The 23,269-nt window shown below is 39.3% G+C and overlaps 1 protein-coding gene across 4 annotated transcripts in view; it reads right to left on the bottom strand.

The window, feature by feature from the left end:
- ASPH (aspartate beta-hydroxylase) overlaps nucleotides 1-23,269 on the bottom strand; it is a 212,714-nt gene that overhangs the window by 76,956 nt on the left and 112,489 nt on the right. The window lies entirely within an intron of this gene.

Here is a 23,269-nt window from a genome sequence, read left to right as displayed (position 1 = left end):
TGGGCGGTGGGTCCCGCTGGGGCCCACCTGGCAGTGCCCGTGGGGTGGGCAGAGGCCGCATACTCCCTGGCAGCTGAGAGCAAACCATCCTGTCTGGGGGCTCAGGAGAGTGCCAAGAAAGGGACATGGAAGGGTAAGTGGGGTGTTCCAGACAGAGGAGGGGGCTGGCGGTGGGACAAGGGATGGCGTGGGAGACAGAGAGAGAGAAAGAAGGAGGACAATCAGAAGAGAGGTTCTTCATCAATGTTCTGACACTGAACCTATCCATCCAATTGCTTCTGCTCTCTCCTGTCACACAGAAGAAGGGGCTCTCCTTCCTAAGGTCCCACCTCTACACACACACACACATCCTGAGTGTCTCCTCACTCCCTGGCTTTATTCTGGGCATCTATGTTCATCTAATCATGCTGAGGTCTTTGCCGTTCTAAAGCAAGGCAAACCTCAGCCTACCCTCCTCTACCTGCCATCCTCTCTTACCCTTCCCTCACTCCTGGCTCCCCCTCAACTCACAGTGTTCTGGCTTCCTCACCCAACAGTAGGCAAAAGCAAGTCTTCTGGAAGAGAGGGCAGCTGAGTGGTTAAGAGTCAGATGACAGGGGTCTGAGTCCCAGCTCTTTGACTTCTAAGCTTTGTGACCTAAGCCAAGCTGCTTTACTAAACTTTTCTGACTCCTACTTCCCTCATCTGTAAAAACGGGGGTAGCGTTTTTGAGAATTAAGTCGATATTGCGCCTGAGCAGGTAGCACAGTGCCCCATACATTCCGTGCTCCATAACTGACAAGGAATGATGCTTACTGCCTTCTCTGCAGGCCCCTTTCTTCCTTTTCCTCCCTCTCCTACCTGACTCCTCTGCAGCATCAGGCACAGCTGACTCCTCCCTCCTTCCTGAAATGAATGCTCTCCTTGACTTCTGTGTTGCCCACTTTTCTAGTTTTCCTCCTTATTCTCTGGCCTCTTCACTTCCTCCGTGGCTCCTCTGTGGGTCCTGCCCTCCACTGCTCCCCGGGATGTGATGCCGTCCAGGGTCAGTCTTTAGCCCTGTACAGGGCTTTCTTTAACAGTTTAATTTCCAAATGGAGCTACGAATTAACAGGTTAATGTTCTTTTGCTTTACGAAAATCATAAATCCATGTGCCTATGATTTATGACGCAGATGCCTCACGCGCAGTAGATAAGAAATCAAATGCACTACTGCTCACCACTCTCATATTTCTCATATCTGTTCTCTTCCAGAGGATGACATCATATCCATCTGGTTGTCTAAATCACAAACCTGGTTAGAGATGGCAAACAAAACAGGGCAAAGAAAGAGCATGTGGATTTGTCCAAACAAAGACTGAACGGAATCACGACTATTTTTTTTAGCATTCGCTCTGTGCCAGTCCCCATGCCGGGTGCTTTACCAGTACCTCCTTTCATTCTCTCAACCTCCCAGACATAGTGAATTTAACTTCACAGGCATGTCACTGGGCTTCCAAAAGGGGCAGTCCCTTGATACCTCCCCTCTCTCATCCACACAGGATGATACACACTTATTCCCCGCTCAAATGGTTTCCAAAGGGAGGGACATTCCCCAAAAACTCAGCCTCCTGCCTCTCCCCACAGGGGTGGTGGTGTGACTTATCTGCTCACTGGGTTGGAGGATATGACAAGCTTGTGTGGTTCCGTCCGACCTTTTCCCTTCCTCCCAAGAGCACACGTAGGATGCTGAGCTGACCACAATCTTACAGGGAGGCCCCCACGTGGGGGAACTATGGCTGTTCCAAGCTGCCTGGAGTGGGCAGTTAAGTCTAATTCTGGGGTTCATTATTAATCAACCCATTACTCCTGCTCATCTCTGCCCCATCCTTCAATTCAGCTGTCATCAGCAAGAAAGCTGACACTGGTCACCTTTCCTTTTTTTCAATCCTTGTACATTTTTAAAAATTGTCATGCTCTTTTATTTGTTTATTCCACCTTGCTCTTCCCCCTTCCGTGAGCCCTCAGGACCCTTATCGTGAAAAAATATAAATGGCTAAAGCAGAGACTGATAAAATAGTGAATAATGGGTGTTTTCAGCTGCATGTCATTATACGTTAGCATATATGCTGAGGATATGGAAAACAAATTGATGTTGGACTGAGATGTGACTGCATGGTGGTGAGTCAGTGTCTTGTCATCTCAGCACTGACTTATGTCTCTCAACTGCTCATTTCGGTTTTGCAGAAGTGTCTGTCAGCAGAATGCCAGCAGGACCAAGAAAGCCTGGCGTGCACCTGACTACAGGATGTTACTGCTAGCATCACTGGTTTTCCCAAATCTGTCTCCTGTTTTATAAAGTTAACATGAGATTCATCTCTAAGAAGAAAAATAAACCATCGGCGGTTCAACATAGTCAGCAGTAAAATAATATGTTTGTTGAACAGTTATACATTATAAGTATCTTAATGTCAAAATATTTCAATATCATCACAAAAAGATAGACAAAACATTAAAAATCTTATATATCTCTTTTCACATTCAAGTTTAGTAGTTCTCTTTGAAATTCAAGTTTGGTCCTATCATGACTATTTTTATTTTTAAATGTATAAAAAGCCCAAGGCAATTTTCCCAATTCTAAAAAACATAGAGCTCCTCCTTCTTGTTATGGGGAGGCACATGGCCAACCCACAAAAGCAATGATGTGTTCTTATGGTTAGCGATGGAACCAGGCTCCCAGGTGGTCTGGGCCTCAATTTTCTCATCTACAACATGGGCTGGCTATGTTAAGGTCTCTTTGAACTTGGAAATCCCGTGCTTTTAATTTTCAGTTGATTGAAATCACGTTAATAATCTTTCAAAGTAGACCTAGAAGGCACTGGAAGGAACTGTTAATTTTGTTGAACATGGGTTTCTTTTAAAAAATGGTTAAGAAGGAAGCTATTCATGCTATATTAAACTTTGTATAAAAATAATCACTGTCATTGCAAGGATTTTATTTTTTTTCCAAAATCACAAAGAAGGAAAAAAGTGCATTTCAGTAGCATTTCAAATTCTCAGTTCCCTTGCCACGCCATGGTTGAAACATTAAGAGGAAATAAGAGGAAAAAAGAAAGACAAGAAAAGAAAAATTAGTATGAGAAAAAGCTCTAGCAATACATACTCAGATTATATAAAAATGAATGTTGATCCCTCTTCATTTCCACTTGGTCCACAAATGAAGATGTTTTTATATTATGGTGCATGGGTAGAATTTGGCAACTGCACGGTCAAATGTTCACCAAGAAAAACAGACAGAGGATCTCTGCATGACTCCATGTTCTAAACCCGCCGCATTAAAGAGAGTGATGAAAATGGCAATGTCTGCCACATGGTAGACAGAAAAGTAACAATTTCCTAAGCAGTCTCCCTGCTTCCAGTCTGTCCCCATGGTCTACACTGCGCTGAGGATCTTTCTATCCATGTCTCCCACTCTTTATATACACCCATGGATCCCTGAATGTACAAAATAAAAATGAAATTCCTTAGAGAGCCATGCCTGGGTCCTGATCCCGGTTACCCACCCAAGAGGAATGAAGACGTATGTCCACACAAAGAATTGATGTGCATATTCACTGCAGCACTATTCACAGCGGCCAAAAGGTAGAAAAAGAACAAACGTCCGGTCAGCTGGTGAATGGACCAACTGTGGCAGAGTAATACAATGGACGACTACTCCACACTAAGCTGTAACATGCATAAGGCACCTCAAATGCATTATATTAAGTAAAAGAGGCTACGGACTGGATGATTCCCTTTATACAGTATTTCGGAAAAGAGAAAACTGTAAGGAAAGAAAACAGGTAAATGGCTCCAGAGGCTGGAAGTGGGGGGAGGGGCTGACTACAAAGGGTACAAGAGACTTTGGGGACTACAAAGGTCTATATCTTAACTGTGATGGGTAAACTGTATCTAGATGTCTACGCATATGTCAAAACTCATCTCTGCACACTTGGATACATATGGTTTGGACTTAGCACATGTAAATTATGTCTCAATACTGCCTTAACAAAAACATTGTAAGGAAGGGACAAGCCACATGATTCTCAGTGAGGACTCTTACACATACAACAGTATGAAAAGCATTTGGGCATGAAAATAACATGTTTCTTTTTTCTTTTGTTTTCTTTCTTTCTTTCTTTCTTTCTTTTTTTTTGAAAGTAGGCTTCATGCCCAGTGTGGAGCCCAACACGGGGCTCGAACTCACAACCCTGAGATCAAGACCTGAGCTAAGACCAAGAATCAAACAACGTTCAACCAACTGAGCCACCCGGGAGCCCCGAAAATATCATATGTTTAAAAATAAAATTAAATCTGATTTTGATCCCCCTCCTCACCACAAATCTTATGGAAGGTAATTCAAACTTAACCATGCTTATGAGGCTTCTCCCTGCACAAAAAAAGGGAAAAAAAAAAACAAAAAACAAAACTCCTCCAGACCTAACGAGGCTCTTGATGACATCTATACATTCTTATTTAATATCCCAGCTACCTTTTCTACTCCTGATTGCCCGCCCCTTTTCTTCACCATTCTTTACCCCCTCCAAATATTCTACTCTTTTGTATAAAAATTATTTAAAAAAATTTTTGACTCCTCTTGAACTACACCAAAATGTTGTTGTTCTTCAGTGTTTGTACACAGTGGAAAAGAGCCCCAGACCTTTACATTAAGACCAACCTTCTTCACTGACTCATTCATTCCTTCAACTATTTGCTAAAATGCCACTGTGTTCCAAGGACCGGGCTGGGAATTCAACAGACCTTTCTCAAGGAGGCTATAGTCTTATTGAGAAGAAAGATGGAAATAGATAATTAACCTTTAGAGGAATGAGTTTTAGGATGGACCAGGAATGGTGCTAATCCATTGGGGAGGCAGAAGGGAAAGTTTCCCGGGGACACTTAGAACTCAAGCATACCCAGTGGTGGTAGCATTATTCTACCAGAGGAAAGAGTGGCTATTTTGTAATTCAGTCACAACTGGGGACTTGTACTTTCATCATTAGTTATTTTTCTTGTAAGTGAAAGGCCAAACGTCTCCTTCTGCTTGGATGCTAGTGTTTGGTAGCATCTATGTGAATGCTCTTATTGTGGGAGTCAGGGCTTTCCAGAATTTTGGAAAGCTGAAGGTGGAGATATTGTTCAAGGACTCTGGGCACTGACTTGCTCTCTCCCCACAACTGAGGATGTGGCCTTAGTGATGCTGAGCCTACTTCAAGAGCCAGCGGAGGCCCTAAGTGCATGTTTAGGGAGTCTAAGTTTTGTTGAGAGAGGATGTACGCCCCAACTATAAAAGTTCAGTAGCATAGCAAGAATTGGGCTTTGAAAATATCCAAGACACAAAGTGTACAACCGTAGCTCCCTACCTCAACCCAGATGAGGGATTTCAGATGCCAAGGGATGCGATGCTGAAGGTCATGGCATCTGCTCCTGCCCTGGGCTACCATTTTGTTTTTGATACAATTTTGTATGCTAATTAAGGATCTTAAATTAACTGCCTTTGAGATAGAGAAAGAGAGAATGGGAATTTCTCCCACCAAGTCAAAACCACCAAAATGCTTTATTTATTCAAGGGAGATAATGTCCATCTTGAGCTATTTCACAGTTTGCTTCCTTCAACCAGGTTTACAGTCTTTCACAAACTGGCCCCTAGTCTCTGTTTTCCTCTCTTGTTCCATACTCTAAAGCACTCTATGTTGCCTTTACACAGCCTCTCAAATATGGCATGAACTTTGACACCTCTGTGAATCTTCTCATGGTGTTTTCTTTGGAAAATACTTCCCTCTATTTCTACTCTGCACTTCAACTTTCAAGATCTAGTTTAAATGCCACTTCCTAAGGCTTCATCACGCAAAAAAAAAAAAAAAAAAATACCCTTCTCTTCTGTGTTCACATAGCATTTTGTTTCTAGAAATAGTAAACTTTTCAGGCTGTGTTTAAGTTGGTTGTATATTTAGCTTGTGCACGCTCACCCTCTCTCTCTTCCTACCAACCCTCCCCAACCCTTGCTTGGTTTTTAGTTTGTGAGAGAAAAGAACTGTGTTTTCCTTGTCTTATTCCCAGCATTTAGCACATGGCCAGTCCTACAAGAAAGTACTCAACAAATGTTTCCAAACATATGAAAGCATGAATGAATCAAGACATTCTGGAAGGGGATAAGACAATGTCAATTTTACCTTAAGCATATCAGCTATTAAAAAAAAAAAAATCAGCAAATTATTAGCAACCAAGAAGAGAATGAACTGAGAGTAACTTGCTTTATAAAAAGAAGGTCTAATCCAAAAAGTGTCAGCGGACAATACTGGAGGGGACAGAGGAAAAAAATAAGAAAAAGAAACAAGGTATGTGTAAGCCAATCCTCACTGAAAATATCATAGAGGACACTGATATTTAATTCCTATGTCTCATTCCATTTTAATTTTTCAGTATATTCAGCAATTTAGAACACAAATGGCAAAATACTAGACACAACTGCAGGGGCCAAGGGCAGCCTGCCCCAAGATGGGCCACTTTAAATGAAGATTATTTTCAGCTAAAAGCCATTAAAACCCAGCAGATACAGGAAAAGCTCTTTACCTCCCCAACAGCTGCCTAAAAGAATTTAGGTAGAGGACCTGCTCCAGGAAGAGAGTATCATCATAGATAACTACATTATGATATGAACTAGGTAGGTGGATGGGGAGGAACCTAGCAAGGCCTGTTTGATCAAAGCTCTCTATGTCCCACTGTTTTTTTTGTTTGTTTGTTTTTAAGATTTTATTTATTCATAAAAGACAGAGAGAGAGACAGAGAGAGACAGAGAGGCAGAAGGAGAAGCAGGCTCCCTGCTGAGCAGGGAGCCTGATGCGGGACTCAATCCCAGGACCCTGGGATCATGACCTGAGCCGAAGGCAGACACTTAACCACCTGACCCAGGCACCCCTATGTCCCACTGTTTTTGAGTGGACCCTCAAACATTCACTCACCAAACATTTACTCTTTTTCATTTTCCCGTGAATTTCATTCATTCCCTTGGAAGTCCCAGATCCTACCCCTTCTCCTTTGTTCAAAATGACCTACTGACTGTCTGGACTTTCCATCTCTGTATGGATTCCCTGTCGCTACACAATTAAATTTGATTTTCTCCGGTTAATCTGCCTCATGTCAAATTTGAGTCTTAGTCTGGGTAGAAGGATCTTGAAGGGCAGAGGAAATTCTTTCTCCCCAACACAACCAGTAAGTTCTTAGACTGCAAAGTTTTGCTATTAGTAGAACATAAGTTCACAAAGCATCTTGCTTTTACGTTCTGAGTCACTGCTTAATGCCTTATCAAATTGTTTGCTAATAATAATAGTTGACATTTACTGAGCACTTAACTCTGCTAGACATGCGTGACTCACCTAGGCTGCGCAAACCGTTAACAGGAGGAGCCAAGATTGGAGCTTGGGGTTATCTTGACTGCAATGTCTATGCTTTTGCCATTTTGCTATATATATCTCTAGCACCTGGCCAAAAGTGAAGAAACTAGGGTGTTTCTAAGGGTTTTGAGAGTGATGACAGAATAGAATTAAGCACTGGTGTAAGTATCATGCTGTTGTCAGAGAGGAAGAATTCCTGTTCCCTTCAAGGTCCTTCTAGTTGGACTAAGAATGAAATTGACATGAGACAGACTAACAGAGGAGAAAATCAAATTTAATTTCATATGTACCAGGAATCCACACAGATAAGGATATCCCAAAGACAGGTAAAATGAGATATATATGTCATCCTGAACTAAGAAGAAGAGGGTAGAGTCTGAGACATCACAGGAAGGAATGCAATTCACAGAGCAATAAGAAGAAGAGCAAATATTTGGTCATTAGATGTTTGCCCTGCCATATGGATGGGTCACTCAGATTAAATTTATCTCTGGTAATAACTCTTATTCCAAAAAAGACCCCCAATTTAGATTCTTCTATGTGGTTAAGAGAGGGGCAACAGTTTGTCTTGAGCCCACTGGATCTAGATTATCTTCAGCGCAAAATAATCTTCATGCCAAAGTAGCCCATCTTGGAGCTCTTGGACCCTACATTGTGTAAAGCAGTAAGTTGAACCTTGTACTGTTTGTCTCAAAGAATAAAGGTAGTTAAATAACCACAGTAATTTTCCTTTTGTGTCTCAAAGATCCAGGGTTTACACATTATGCACAGACACCCTGGCTTCGTAGGACAATCACAGTGTAAATTTTGCCCTTCTTAGGTGACTTGCTTAACTTTGCTTCCATGAAATTGGGGTAATATCTGACCCTCACCTACCAACCATAAAGTAGCATAAAACATCAATATAAATGTTAATCATGACTTCCATCTATAACACCTTATTTTCATTGCATCTTAAAATTCTGTTAATTAAATGGGAGATGTGTATGATATATATTTGTAGGGGCCGAAGGCAGGCCACTCCAAGATGGGCCACTTTGGCACGAAGATGATTTTTGAGTTAAAAGCAATCAAAACCCAGCAGATTCAGGAAAAGGTCTTTACCCCTCTCTCAACTGCCTAAATTTACATTGGAAAGGAAACCCTGCACCAGGAAGAGAGCTATTAAGAGATTCTTTTTTTTTTACCTAAGAAAGTTACTTGCATAACAGGACAGGCTTTGTTTTCCAAACCTCCCATCTTACCTTCCAGCTAATGGCCTACCTTCTCATTGTATCCCTAGACCCTTACCTTAGGGGTCTAAGTTCCTTAGCTCAGGTGGTCATATAAGCCTCATGTTGCCAGACTGTCCTTGGAGTTTCTTGTCTGTGGATGCCCTGCACGTACAACACTAAATGTGATTTTCTCCTGTTAATCTGTCTCATGTCAATTTCATTCTTAGTCCAGCTGGAAGAAGGCTGGAGAGAGGAAAATTTGCTCAACCCCAACATCTTATTAGCAAATGGTTTGAGGAATTATTTGTATTTATTTATTTATTTTTAAGATACCAGATTTGCTCTATAGTCAACCATTTCCCTGACAGAGATTTTGGGCAACTAATAACTTTGCCACACCATACCTGTATCTGGTTTGTATTTTCTGAGTCAACAAAGGACTAAGGACTTATGGGGCCACACTATACTTGCCTTGCTTCCCAGCCCCTGCTATGTGTCTCCAAGTGGAACGACATAAAATATGAAAGACTGCTTTTTGTTGTAAGTATCCAAAGATGGGATATGATGAGAAATAGTATGAACAGCAAAATAATTTTAATGGAAGGAAGAGTAAGACCAAAATAAGACATTGAAGAAAAATGTGCTCTCTATCTGAAATGCAGCCTGAAGCTAAAATAATCATATAATGCTTTATTGCAATATTATTCATGTTAATTAACAGTTAACCTAAGACAGACCCCATTACATATTTTAATCTTCCTGTATTAGAATTGGAAGTTAATTTTGCTTTGCTTTTTAAAACCAATGCTAATTATGAATATAAGAAAAAAAATCTCTAAATTTGTCTGGCACTAAGGTAAATCTATCAATTAAGGCAAATGATAAAAAGAAGGAAACAACAGAGCAAAACATTCAAGACTTGAAGAATCCAGCACTAAGATTTTTGATGGAATTCTTTCTGGGAGGTACAGGGAAAACAAGCCCATATCTGCACATTTACCAGTGTCCCTTCAAGGCACAGGCAGGGGAGGAGGATGGGAGCACTCAATTCTTTCTCTTTCATTTAGAAGTGTGAATTGTGCAAGGTATTTTAGGGGAGCAAATCTCGCCACTCCAAGATATGCCTCTCTGGCATACTGATTATTTTAAGCCGGTTATTTTTAAGAAATTGCAGACACAAAAAGAAGCTCTGAAAACGGAGAAGAAGTTACTCTTTTGCAGGAGACATTTACATTTACAAGGGAGATTTCCTTTTTATTTTTATTTTTTTATTTTTTTTTGAGAGAGAGAGAGAGAGCCTGTGCGCATGAGCAGGGGTGGGGGCACAGGGAGAGGGAGAGAGAGAATCTTAAGCAGTCTCCATGCTTAGCACAGAACAAGGGAGATATCCATTTTTAAGGGTGGCTCCCTGTCTTTGAGGCTATCTTTCCCTCCCAGGAAGGAGGGATCACTCAATGTGCAGAAACTCTTATCAATGGAGAAAGCCCGGACTTAAGTCTGCATAACAATCTTACACTTGTTTATTGGGTTTTTCCTGCTAAGCTCCCATGACTGGCTCCCCAGCCTCACCATCTTTCACTTTTAGCTGAGGATGGTATTTAAAGTGATGGCTTCAGCCATTTTGGAGAGCTACTCAGTTTTCCTGGGTCTCTCCCGTCTATACAAAAGGCCCACACGTTATTAAACTTTTATTTTTCTCTTGTTAATCTGTCTTATGCCAATTTAATTATTAGACCAGACAAAGAACCTAAAAGGGAAGAAGGGAAAACTTTTCTGCCCCAACAGTATTCTATTGCTTGGCTTCACAGTGGGGACGGGGGTGGTGAAAGAAATCTGCTATCATATCCAGACAGAGTCATGTTATTTGCTACTGAGAAACCCAATCAGCAGACAGCCATGGAAGTGCTTCTGGCAGGAATCTTTGTATTATCGCTGCAAGAGAGGAAAATTAACACATCTGATCCAAAAAGAACCCCCTTTGAGCCTGCCTCCTCTAATACCATCTACCTTATAGGTCTACAGTACCCGGAGAAGAGGTAAATCTGGGCAACCCTAGGCAGATTCTCTGACCTGCCGGCCTTCACTGCACATGGGAGGGAAGGAGAGTGGTGCACCCTTCCTTTGCCTCCTACAGCTAAGGAACAAGGGACTCTTGTTCTCAGAAGTATCAACTATATAGCAGCAGGAGTTCAATATTCAAAGCTTAAACCGAACAGCTAACATAAATATTTTTCAGCTGAGAGACACTAAGTAATACAACACAGTAAACATTATATAAAGGCCAATTGTTTTCATCTGCCCCCTCTATTGAACTAATGTGGAATTCCACTGGGAGCATTCAGTGGAGGCAGCAACTATTCCAGTTTATTAAATGGAGTCCGTTGTCTCCCCATAGAGTTATTTTAATAAATTATACATCACTCCCTTTCTAGATTAATAATCCTTTAACAGATGTGACCCCATATGTTAAATTAGAAATTTCAGAGACGCTAAGTAATGTGTTTTCTATACATAAAAGAAACCCCTTCAGTGCCAAGGCAGTCCACAGGCTTACCAACAGCTGCTGCAGACACTATGAATTTCATCTCTGTGTGCACTGTTCCACGAGAGGATAGCCGCCTTCCCCCAGTTTTATTTTAGATACAATTCTAACAATCTTGCTCTTCCGGTCCTTGAGCCCTTAACTCACTTTAAGTAACACATTAGAAAGAGAGAGTGAGGGTTGCTTGAGTCAGAGGTACACTCAGCAGGGAAAAGTAAAAGCTGACAGACCAAAGTCAGAAAGACAGGAAAACGAACAGAAATTAGCCTATTTCAGCACTGGCCAGACTGTAGAGGTAAACGGTGCTACGCACTTCAAAAGCCCCAAAAGGCATCACTGCACAGTCACTGATGTTCATTAAAATGGGCATCACAGTCCCATAGGAAAATTAAATTATGTGCAGCATATGATTTTAGAAGGCAGAGTTGCATAAAGAGTATTTTAGAAAAGTATCTACCAAATTTCTAAATTTTGTTTCAGTGGTTCTTAAAGGTATTGAAGGCCTTTAAAAAATATGTTTCTGTGGGGGCGCCTGGGTGGCTCAGTTGATTGAGCATCTGACTCTTGATTTTGGCTCAGGTCATGATCTCAGGGTTGTTAAGACAGGGTGTGGAGCCTGCTTAAGATTCTCTGTCCCCGGGCGCCTGAGTGGCTCGGCAAGTTAAGTGTCTGCCTTCCTCTTGGGTCATGATCCTGGGCTCCCTGCTCAATGGGGAGTCTGCTTATCCCTCTACCTCTACCTCTCCCCCTGCTTGTTCTCTCTCCCTCCCTTCCTCTCTCTCTCTCAAAAAAATAAATAAAATCTTTAAAAAAAAAAAAAGAATCTCTCTCTCCCTCTCCCTCTGCCCCTCCCCCCGTCAGTGCTCTTTCTCTCTCTAAAAAAATAAATAAAAAGTAAAAAAAACATGTTTCTATGAAATACTGATTTCCCAGTCATGTTAAATAAAGCAACAATTTCCAAGCCTGGCTGTACACCAGTACCACCAGGGGAACTTGAAACAAATAGACATTTCTAAGCACCACTGAGTAAGAATCTTAGGGGAGGGAGTGTTGCAAAGGTGAGGAGATAAGCACCTATACTAAAAAAAAAAAAAAAAAAAAGGTAATTCTGCTCTGCAGCATTGCAGATGTATCTAAATATTAGTACACAAATATGAATGAATAATTTAGGTATCTGGAAGATCAGTTTCTAATTCTACCTTATTTTTTTGATTATCAGATGTCAACATATGTTTGCTTGGTGTTTGTCAACATTAATATTGTCTGGTTATGATTAGTATACCTTTTAAGACACAAGTTACATTTGATTCATATTTTTTTAGACATTATGTGAGATGTCACCAAACCCAAGTGGAAATCTTTAAATATAATTCAATCACAGTAATAAATTCCAAGAGTGCTTTGATAATTTCTCCGTATGTGAAGAAAATGAAAACCTGATATTAATAGAATTTATTAATCTTGGTTTGTAGGAGTGGTGGTAAATATAAGATGACCACAAATTTTTAACAAGTGATCCAACTGTAAAGATCTGGATCTCCAGAAAATGAGAAATAGTTGAGTTTATTGAAGAATAGCAGAGTGACAGATAAACTATTTCTAATATTTTAACAACTAGAAAATACACGTTTAACTGACTGAATTTTCATTACAGACAAATATGAATATAGATCAGAAACAGAGTCATAAACCTATAATTTAATATACTGAAAAATAAAGCCACTGCCTTTCTGAAATAGATGTGGTGGAAATAACAATAAAGGAGGGGATCTTGTCTTCACATATTAAGGTTGAGTGCATATATGAAAAACAAAATCAAATTTCTAAAAATTTCCATATCATATATGAAACAATGGTTTTCAAGTTACTTTATATTGGACAATGAAGGGTAGTGATTCCTGAGAGAGAGGAATCAAATTTTTCAAAACCAGTGATAAAAAGAAAACTCTGAATGTAGACAGGGGAGAATAGACATGCTAAATATAGGGAATGAAAAATAAGGATGACAGTAGACTTATTAGAAAAAATGGAAGGGAAAAGGGAATGGAGCAATTTTTTTTACATCCAGTTGACCCTTTAACAAAACGGGTTTGAATTGTGTGGGTCCACTTATACGTGATTTTTTTAGAATACAGTGCTGTAGATGTATTTCATGGTTTTCTTAATGACATTTTCTTTTCTGTAATTTACTTTATTGTAAGAACACAGTGTATAATACATATAATGCACAAAATACGTGTTGACTGACTGCTTATATTACCAGTAAGGCTTCTGGTCAGGGTGTTAGTAGTTAAGTTTTTGGGAAGTCCAAAGTTATAGTAGATTTTTGACTATGCAGGGAGCTCAGGGCCCCTAACCCCTGCATTGTTCGAAGGTCAACTGTATTAACAGAAGAAAAGAAGTCAACTGAGAATTCTATACCCAGCAAAAATCTCTCTCAAAACAAGGGTGAAATAAATGTTTTCAGATATACAAAAACTGAAAGAATTCATTACCAACTGGCCTGCACTATAACATGTTAAATGACTTCCTTCAAACTGAAGGAAATTGATAATAGATGGGAATATATTATGTACACATAAAAAAGAAAGGACTAGAAATGGTAACTACATGGGTTACGATACATTTTCTTTCTTATTATTTAAATCTCTTTAAAACCTGGGTGGCTCAGTTGGTTAAGCATCTGCTTTTGGCTCAGGTCATGATCCCAGGGTCCTGGGATCGAGCCCAGCATTGGGTTCGCTGCTCAGTGGGGAGCCTGTTTCTCCCTCTCCCTCTGCCTACCATTCCACCTGCTTATGGACTCTCTCTCTCTTTCTCTGTCAAATACATAAATAAAATCCTTATTTAAAAAAGATAATTGTTTTACTTATTTATATTTTAAGTTTTTTTCCTTATTTTTTAGAGAGAGAGAGAGTGAGTGAGTGGGGGAGGGGCAGAAGAAGAGGGAGAGAGAGAATTGTAAGCAGGCTCCATGCTCAATGCAGAGCCCAGTGCAGGGCTCAATCTCATGACGTTGAGATTATGACCTGAGCTGAAATCAAGAGTCGGCCACTTAACCCACTGAGCCACCCAGGTACCCCAAAAGATAATTGTTTTAAATAAAATAATTGTTTAAACAAAAACAATAACAACACAGTGTAGACTTTAAAATAAAAGTAAAATGTACAACAGCAATAGCACAAATTCAGAAGGGAGAGGTGGAAGTATATATTATAAGGTTCTATATAGTATAGTGAAGTAGTTTAACATCACTTTAAGGCAGACTGATAAGGATGTATGCTATAAACCCTAAAACAATCACTAAAGAAATAAGAGTTAAAGCTAATAACAAAATAGATAAAATCAAATCATAAGAATTATTCAATTACTCCAAAAGAAGGTAGAGAGAGAAAAAATGGCACAAATAGAAATGACAGATAGAAAACAGACAGCAAGAGATAGATTTCAACCTAATCAAATCAATAAGCACATTAAACAGAGATATCCCATTTAAATGTCAAACAACTTCGGCTTCAATGAAAAAGCGCAACCTAACTATATGCTGACTACAAAAAATGCACTTCAAATACAAAAACACAAACAAGTTAAAAGCCAATGGAAGGAAAATGGCATGCCATTCTAATAATACCAAAAAAAAAAAAAAGCTGGATTGCCTATATTAATGTCCAAGTAGATTTGTGTTCAAAGAATATTATCAGTGGCAAAGAAGGTTATTCCATAATGATAAATGAGTCAATTAATTAAAGGTATATAATAATCTAAATGTTTATGCATCTAGTAACAGAGCTTCAAAATCCATGACTCTGCAATAAACAGAACTGTAGAGTAGAAAAACCCAAAAGTCTATCAGAGATTTTCATACTGCTGATTCAGTAATTGATAGAACCAGTAGAGAGAATGTCAGCATGAATATAGATTTGAAAAAGAATATGAACCAAACTGACCTAACTGACATTTCTAGAACACTCCCCTCCAACAACAGCAGAATACACATTTTTGCAAGTGCACACAGAACATTTTCCAAGCTTCCACCTTAAAGAAACTGGAAAAAGAAGAACAAATCAAACCTAAAGTAGAACAAAGAAAATAGTAAAGATCAGAGCAGATATTAATAGCTGACAAAGTAGAAAAATAATAAGATCAATAAAATTAAAGCTGATTTTAAGAGAAGATAAATAAAACCGATAAAACCCCAGCCAGACAGATTAAAAAAAAGAGAGAAAAAAACATAAATAACCAATGTCAGGAATGAGTGATATCACCACAGTTTCTACAATTATTAAAAAGACAATAAGAGAATATTATGAACAATGTCATGCCAATTAATTCAACAAATTAGATGAAATACACACAATTCTTGAAAGCCACAAACCAGTAAAAGTTAACTCAAGGAGAAATAAATAACTTGAATATTTTGAATCAATCAAAGAAATTGAATTTGTAATTAAAATCCTTCCCACAGAGAAAACTCTAGGCCCAGTCATCTTCACTGGTAAATTCTACCAAACATTTAAGGAAGAAATAATACATAACACATAAATTCTTAAAAAGGAGGAATTGCTACCCAACTCATTCTATGAGGTCAACATTGTAATGAAACCCAAACCAGGCAAAGATTATCATGGAAAAAAAAAAAAGATGCTCATGCGCATCATGAGCACAGATTTAAAAGCTTCTAAACAAAATTTCTTAAATTAAACCCAACGATCTATACAAAGGATAATGCATCATGAGGTTTTGCTCAGGAATGTACATACTTGGTTCAATATTTGAAAATCAATCAATGCAACATATATTAATACAACAAAAACAAAAAAACCCTATATGATCATTTTATTAGACACAGAAACAGCCTTTGACTGAATGCAAAATCCATTCCTGATAAAAACTCTTAACAATGTAGAAATAGAAGGAAACTTTCTCAATCTGATAAACAGCATCTATGAAAAATCTACAACTGCCACCAACTTACTGATAAAAGACTGATTTTTTCCCCCCCTAAGATCAGGAACAAGATATCTACTCTCATAATTCTGTTCAACATGTTACTGGAGTCTCTAGTCACTGAATTAGGCAAGAAAAAGAAAAGAGAGGGGATCCTGTTTGGAAATAAAGAAATCAAACTGTCTTTATTTGGAGGTGACATAAATATCTTTATAGAAAATCTGATATAAGCTACAAGAAAGCTATTGGAACGTTTAAGTCAGTTTAGCAAGGTTCCAGGATACAAGATCAATATAGAAAAATCATTTTCCCCCCATAGACTAGTAACAAACAACAGAAAATTGAAGTACTAAAGTAACACCACTTACAATCACATCCAAAAATATGATATATTTAGGGATAAATCTGACAAAAGTTGTAGAAGACCTGTACATCAAAACAATAAGATAATACAGAGAGAAAATTGAAGAGATCTTAAGTGGAGAGACATCCCAGGTTAAAAGATTACCAAACTCAACACAGAAAAGGCATCAATTTCCCCCAAATAAATATATAGATTCTGTGCGAGAGCAAAATCTCAGCAGCCTTTTTTATTTGGTGGAAATTGACAAACTAATTCTAAAATTTATGTGGAAAAAGAAAGGACCTCCACTCTAGCCAAAACAACTGAGAGAAAGAAGAACAAAGTTTGAAGACCTTATTCCTCCAGTACTTTTTTAAATAACCTGTGATTCCAAGACTTATAAAGCTACAGCATACAGTGTGGCACTGATGTAGAGACAAACTAACAGATCAGGGGGACTGAACAGGGTCCAGAAACAGACCCATACATATATGGACATTTTCAACAAAACCACAAATTCAGGAAATTCAGAGGAAATAAGTAATATTTTCAGCAAATTCTGCTAATGTAATTAAATATCCATATTTTGAAAATGAACTGCCATTTATACCTTTACCATAAGCAAAAATTAATTCAATGGAACACAAACCTAAATATAAAACCTAAAATCATCATACTTCTAGGAAAAATGATATGAGAAAATCTTTGTGACCTTGGATTAGGCAAAGATCTCTTAGGCATGATTCCAAGAGTACCATCTAGAAAAGGACAAATTCGTAAACTGGACCTCATTAAAATTTAAAATGTCCTCAATAGCTACTTTTTTTTTTAGATTATTTATTTATTTATTTATTTATTTATTTGACAGAGAGATAGCACACGGCAGAGGGAGAGGGAGAAGCAGGCTCTCCGCTGAGCAGAGGGCCTGACTCAGGGCTCGATCCCAGGACCCTGGGATCATGACCTGAGCTGAAGGTGGTTGCTTAATGAACTGAGTCACCCAGGCACCCCATTCAAAAGCTATTGTTAAGAAAATGAAAAAACCCAGAGGATGGGAGAAAATATTTGCAAGTCATAAATGTGATAAAGGTGTTAGAAAAATAATACGTAAGTAACTCTCAAAACTCAAGTAATAACAAAACAAGCAACCCAATAAAAAAGGGGGTAGGGACAAAAGATTTGAACAAACACTTCACTGAAAACGAGGTAAGAATGAAAATTAAGTTCATGAAAAGATGCTCCACATCATTTGTTTGTCACTAGGGGAATACAAATTAGGACTCAATTGACACACCACTACACACCTATATTAGAATGGCTAAAATTTTAAAAAATCGACCATACCAAGTGTTGGTAAAGATGTGGAAGAACTGGAACTCTTATACATTCCTGGTGAGAATATAAAATTAACTATAAATCCACTTGGAAAAGAGTTTGAGAATTTCTTAAAACGTTAAAATAGAGCTACCATATCATCCAACCATTCCACTCTCATGCACTTACCCAAGTGAAATGAAAGCATGTATTCACAAAATGACTCGACATGAATGCTCACAGCAGATTTATTTGTAATAGCCCCGAAATGGAAACAACCCAAATGTCCATCAACAGGTGAACAGAACAGCAAACTATTATATCAATAAAATGGATACTCTTCATTGATAAAAAGAAACGAACCATTCCTACGTAGTACGACATGGATGAATGTCAAGATAATTGTCGAATGAAAGCAGCCAGACACAAAAAAGGGCACATACTATATGACTCCACTTATATAAACTTCTAGGAAACGTAAACTGCATGGAGATGGAGGGACCTTAGTGGCTGGGGATAGAAAGGGAAGAGGGCAAGCTTACAGCAGGGACTACAGAGGGGCACAAGGAAATTTTTGACATCATTGGATGTGATCTTGAGGGTTTCATGGCTGTATATATGTGAAAACTTATCAAACTGTAGGCCTTAAGAGAAGTTTATCTAAATTAACTATCGCAGTAAAACTATTATAATAAACATATACAAGCACAACCACAAGGGTTTAATCATATCTAAAAAGAAATTAACAATAATTCCTGAATATCAGAATTTCACTGGATAGTCAGTATTTACATTTCCCTATCTTATGAACTCATATTATTAGAGCTTGTTATTCTGAAACGGGATCCAAACAAGATCCAAAGACTGCAATTGGTTTTGTCTCAAACCAATGAGCCAGAAATTCCCACGGGATCTTAAGAGACACTGATTGCCCAATAAGAAATACTGAACAGAAGAGTGCCAAGAATATTTTGGGACATTCGTAACTATTGCCCAATAGTTCTAGAGAAAAAAAAAAAATCCAACTTAGAATCTGACATTCTATTCTGATCTGTTAATCTAAATTTCTCCACTGCATGAATTTGGTTATTATGGATTTTCAGTTTTCAGATCATTTTGGAAAAACATTTATGGAGTGCCTGACAAAGTATTATGCTGGTCAGTATAGGGGATACAAAGATGAACAGAACATAGTCCTGCTATAGATCAAATGTTTATGTCCCCTTTCCCAAATTTGTAGGTTGAAATCCTAACCCCCGAGGCAATGTTATTGGGAGGTGGGGCCTTCCAGCAGTGATTAGTTCATGAGGGCAGAGCCTCCACGAATGGGATTAGTACTTGATAAAAGAGACTCCACGGAGCTCTCTCGTCCCTTCCACGATGTGAGGACACAGTGAGAAGGCACCATGAACCGGATACCAAATATGCCAGTGCTTTGATCTTGAACTCCCCCACATCTAGAACTGTGAGAAATACGTTTCTGCCAAGCCTCCCAGCTTATGGCAGTTTTGCCATAGCAGCTCAAAGGGACTAAGACAAACCTCTATCCTCAAATAATTTAGACCTTGGAAGGCGGGGGCAGTAAATGAATGACTAGAATAGAAGGTTAAAAGTTATCGGGCAAAATAAGAATCATAAAATACACTGGGAATACAGAGAAGCAAGACATTACCTCTAACTGGAACAATAAGCTAAGAATTAAGGAAGAATCTGGGGTTTGAGCTGACTTTTAAAGCACAAATCTCATTTGGGATGAGGTAGAGGCAGGCAAAACCTTCCAAAGAAGGAGGTAATTATAAACATGGAAATGTGAAAGAGGCAAGTTCAGGCCTGAAGAGTCAGGCAGAACCACAGAGGGTTCTGGGTTAGGAAGAGTGAGAGTTGAGGCTATGGAAGGGGCTGGGAGCCAGATTATGGAATTTCTTGCATAGTATTCTGAGGGATTTAGACTTTGTTCCACAGGCCATGTGCTATTAGTGATGGTTTTATTTTATTTTATTTTAAAAGATTTATTTATTTTTAGAGAGCGAGAGTGAGCATACGTGTGTGGGGGGGGAGGGACAGAGGGAGAGAGAGAGAATTAAGTAGACATCCCACCCCACCCCCCACCCCAAGGGTGGAGTCCGACATGGGGCTCTAGCTCAGGACCCTGAGATCATGACCTGATGGGAGGCTGAGTTGGAGGCTTAACTATACCACCCAGGTGCCCTTACTGATGGTTCTAATGACTGGCAGCAAGTAACCTGTATTTTAGGAAGTATTTTAGGAAGTTTCTTGTCATGAGTAGAGACAAGTGGAAAGGCAAAGAGCAGAAATACAAGGGGACCTCAGGAGTGGGAAGAGACACCGTCACAGGGCTGAGGGAGCGGCAATGCAGGGAGAGAGGTAAATACCTGGCTAAATTAAATGGTGACATTTTAGGGGGAAAAAAGATGTAAACTGAAAACTCGGAGAAATAATTAAATTTGAAATGATCAAAGGAAAAAAATTACCATTTCTTATCAGTAAGGCTTGCATTCAGACAAATCTATTTTCATGTTAATAAAAATACATACGTTAATTTCATTATGTCATAGATTTTCTTTTTTTTTTTTTAACACCACGCACTACTGATCATACTGTCACTTAGAGAGAAGGTGGCGACATTCTAACATGGCACAGGTTACTGTCAGCCCCAAAGATATGTTATATGTTGTGATTCTTTTTATGAATAATGTGCAGTTTATTTTTATGCAGGAGCATACCACATGTTTTGGTTTTTAACAGATGGCAAACTCTTTTTACCAGGGTTTTAAACTTGCACACTGGGAATGAAAACTATTTATACAGTAAACACTTTAGCTGATCCTATCTTTGGACAAGTTTAATTAAAGAATGAGATACCAATAGCACAATCAAGCGGACTCACGGGAGGAAGCGAGAACTTGCTTCCTTGCTGAATACATTATTTCACCCCAGCAATTTCAAGCATCCACAGAAATAAATGGCATGATGGAGTTTTATAATAAATCCCTTAAGCATTTAGCTTTTTTTGTGAGGTGTTTTCAAACCCAGTGTTAATAAAGCCTTAACACCCAAGGTAGAAGGAAAGCATAACTTACTCTTTAATGAGATGCCACGACAGCCATTGTTCCAATAGCTCTCCAACACCCTCACACCTTATTCAGCTTGTAGACGCTCCTTTTGTACATATAAACACTTTCTAGAAAAACATCCCTGAAGAACCAGTATTCTCTCACACTAAAAACATGAAATATGTTGGGATGTCATGAGGATTAAGTTTCAAATTCATCAAGAACCTCTCAGAAACCGAACATATGCAAATAAACGATATTAAACAGCCTCTGGATTTGGGGCTCACTTTCACCTTCTATGAAATAATAAAAGGAGAGAAAGTAATGAAACAGTTGTTCCTAACCACATAGCAGGACGCCGCAAGGTGAAACAGTCATCCAAGGACAGGAGAATCTTGCAAAAACAGCAGGAGGGCAGGCTGAATCGCCTCCATATTTCACCCGTGGAAAAAAGAAAAGCTCCGGGAGCCTAAGAGACTTGTTCAAGATGAAACAGCAAATAAGAATTGGTAGGGCTGATGGTGAAACTCCTGGTAAAGGACCCTTTCACCGTACTCCGAGAATTTTCTAGTTTTGATCAAGTGACTTTACACTGGTAAGAGGAATTTCAGTGCCTATGAGGAAAATGTTCATGGATAGAAAGACAAAAACAACGTTGACTTTAAAGGCTGGTGCAAGCTGAATAATACTCCTGTCTCCAAATTTCCTCTTATGTTGTTATAGGCCTCAACCTCCAAACACCACATTCAGCCCCATACTTTTTTTTTTTTTAAAGTTTTATTTATTTCACAGACAGAGACAGCGAGAGAGGGAACACAAGCGGGGGAGTGGGAGAGGGAGAAGCAGGCTTCCCGCCGAGCAGGGAGCCCGACGCAGGGCTCGATCCCAGGACCCTGGGACCATGACCTGAGCCGAAAGCAGCCGCTTAAAGACTGAGCCACCCAGGCGCCCCTCAGCCCCATACTTTAATCCAAAAACAAACCATCAAACCAAAAATTCAGTCTAAGATGACTGACCAAGAGCAGAGACCCCATGTGAAAATTTCCATCACTCCGGTGTCCATGTACTAAGTATGTTTGACCCTATTAACCTACAAGCCAATTTAAACCCAGTCCTCCATTTTTCTTTCTTACTAATGAGTCTCTTCGCTCGTGTTTTATAATCATGGGGAAACACTCCAGTAAGTGCACGGCTGAGCTATTATCATACTTCTCAGGGAGTACAAGACAATGTGCCCCTGGCCTCCTTCCTCAGCACACACGGAGGTATGCAGTTAATGACACAACACATCCCTGCTGGGCCCTATCCTGCTCTGCCCGGGACTGGCTGCAAAGTGCCTTGGAAAAAACAGACTGCCGAGAAATGCACGCAGGGCTCACGGCAGCAGTTAAAAAGCAAGATGCAGTATGAATCAAAGTGACAAGGCCCAGGAATAAAAGGCTCACCCAAGTTCACTGGTTTTATGTTGAAGCTATAATTTGTAATTAATGCGACTTCCACCCTACGACTAGGCAGAATGACATTACTAATAACAACACTAATATGGTGGTATGGACGCACAAAGCAGTCGGTGATCCTTGAGGGAGAGGAGCGAAATTTCAGTGAAGCATAAAAATCAAGGTTATTACCTGAAACACACCTTTATCAAACCTTGCCTTTTGATGTAAAGCATATCAATTAGAGGCATCGTGCTGTATAGATTTCTTCCACTGTTATTTCAAATTTAGTTTTGAGTGACTCATACAACCTGAATAGAGCTAGTATTATAATCATGGTAGTGAATTAGCTCTGAAGGCTCTAAATGAATTTCAAACATAGATATCTATTCTTATGAGTAGGCTCTAATAAATCTTTACATGGACCAGGAAAGGAACAAACAGGAGAAGGGAGCATTAGTGGTACAGACAAATTAAGGGAGAGAAAGGTAAAAACCAATGGATATTAGAAAAAACAAATTACGACAATTTCCCCAAAAGTGATAGTGTCAAGAGTTTCCAGACAGGACTCTAATGAATTTAGACTGTTTTACAGAGAGCACCCCCTGGGATCCCAGAGGTACTGATCCTGGAGTGAGGATGAGCAGGTTGCATACAGAAAGACCTATAAGCTCTTCTCCATCAACCCCTCCTCTCTGTCCCTAGAAAATAATTAAGTATCTGAATTTACAGGTCTATTCAAAGAGAATTCCACGGATATAAGCCTTGCTTGCTACTTGAGGACCAGCTCAAGTATCTTTCCTCCATGAAGACTTCAGCACCCTAGCCCTTGCCCCCTGGCAGTGAGTTATTCTCTCACCAGGCTCCCTCAGCATTTTGCCCATAACCTCTACCTCCTTATATTGTAGTTATCTGCAGTATTTTAAGTGCACTCCACAGAGCGTGGCAAACAAAGTAAGTGGAAATATTTGTTAAATTAATAAATCATCCTCTTAGCTAGAAGCTATT

This window comes from Eumetopias jubatus, unplaced genomic scaffold, assembly GCF_037043125.1.
Source record: "Eumetopias jubatus isolate StellerSeaLion01/CBP00866 unplaced genomic scaffold, mEumJub1_p1.0 scaffold_4, whole genome shotgun sequence".
Taxonomy (NCBI): Eukaryota; Metazoa; Chordata; class Mammalia; order Carnivora; family Otariidae; genus Eumetopias; species Eumetopias jubatus.
Note: the sequence above shows the minus strand (reverse complement) of the source record. Positions and strands in the feature narration are given on the sequence as shown.